Source organism: Oncorhynchus mykiss, chromosome 22 (assembly GCF_057628025.1).
Source record: "Oncorhynchus mykiss isolate SJ-2025 chromosome 22, ASM5762802v1, whole genome shotgun sequence".
Taxonomy (NCBI): Eukaryota; Metazoa; Chordata; class Actinopteri; order Salmoniformes; family Salmonidae; genus Oncorhynchus; species Oncorhynchus mykiss.
In genome coordinates, this window is record NC_143043.1 from 49,226,463 (window position 1) to 49,228,145 (window position 1,683).

Here is a 1,683-nt window from a genome sequence, read left to right on the forward strand (position 1 = left end):
AAATTAATAATAATAAGTCATTCCTACACAATAATACTAATGCATTTAAAAATTTAATTGGTATTAAAGTGTAGTATTTATTAATAAAATGTACGATTAATATAAACGTTTTAAAAAACATGTCTAGTTCAATATTGCATAGTAACATTTTAAAATTGTAATATATATGCATTTCTGTACTAAAGATTTAGAAGAAAATAGGTTTGAAAGAAGTGTATTTACCTTCATTAAATGACAGCTCTCTCTCTCTCTCTCTCTCTCTCTCTCTCTCTCTCTCTCTCTCTCTCTCTCTCTCTCTCTCTCTCTCTCTCTCTCTCTCTCTCTCTGTGTGTGTCTGAGGCCAGTCTGCATGGTTGGAGTCAGGTTACAAGCTATGGGTGTTACAAGCAGAGAGAGAGAGAGAACCCTGATCACAGAGCAAAACAAATTAATAATTAAGTCTTTCCTACATATAAACATATATTGGGTATTAAAGTGTAGTATTGTTTAATAATAATATATATGATTTATATAAAGGTTTAGTAAAAAACATTTGTGGAATAATGTATTATTGCAATGTAAACTTTAAATAATGGTAATAGGTATGCATTTCTGTCCTAAAGATTTATTTTAAAAGAAAATATAATTTACCTTTAAAGAAATCTCTGTCCGTCCGTCCGTCCGTCCGTCTGTCTGTCTTCCTGATCTGTTTATGTCTCTCTCTCTACACAAGATAAATTGGTCCGTTGGGGTGTGTGTGAGAGCGTGTTTGGTGTTTCTTTTAAACCTGTTTCATCTTTAATAAATATTTTAATGGTTAGTCATCTAGAGGGTCCTTTACACACAAGTGAACTATATTTACACAAGGGGGTGCCCCTAGTGTCTTTGAAACAATTTGTTTTAAACCTGTCTAACCTTTAACCTTTAAAAATAGTTCTCAGGTGGGGGAATCCTAGGATGTCCGAGGATGGAATGTTTCAGTCAATATAAAAAAAAGGGTTCTTTGTACTCTTTAAGATGGGCCCTTTACTTACGACTTCAACAGAGAAGTTTACCCCCACTGATAAGAACAGATACTACACTTGATCTGAGCCAAAAGGCCGAGAAGCGATAACCCACAAATGGAACCCTGAAACCGCCGGACCCCCGGGGGTCTCGACAGACCTCAGCGGGTGGGTTGGCAAAAGCCAGCTCCTCTCTCCCTCCAACCCCCACTCAACCACCCACCCAACCACCCACCCACCCACCCACCCACCGATTCCCTGGCAACAAACAGGCAGGTTAACAGCCTTTTAATGCAGTGGGATAAATCCTGGGTTCACAGAGTGTTTCTTGGTAGTCTTAAACAAATATACTGTGAAACAAAAGTATCCACCTTACACAATGTATTATTTTTTTAGTTTGCATCCCATTTGGTCAATATTCCCCTCCAGTTAATCACCAACATCTTGTCAACATGGACCCCGAGAAACGGAGCAGACATCTTACACCAATCTATCTTCTAGACATTTATCCATAACATGGCCTAGGCAGTCCTTATAGGGTCCAAAAAGTCTCTCCAAAATGTCACATGTATTAACCATTTTTATTTCCATGCTTATGACTTATGCCTAAACTCATATTCTTTAGTGTAGACCAGTGGTTCACAAACGTTTTATAGTCCCGTACCCCATCAAACATTCAACCTCCAGCTGCGTACCCCCT

General features: G+C 38.0%; 1 pseudogene; it reads right to left on the bottom strand.

Moving 5' to 3' along the window:
* Nucleotides 1-972: 972 nt before the first annotated feature.
* On the bottom strand, nt 973-1,091 carry LOC149972881 (U2 spliceosomal RNA; annotated as a pseudogene).
* Nucleotides 1,092-1,683: the final 592 nt, after the last annotated feature.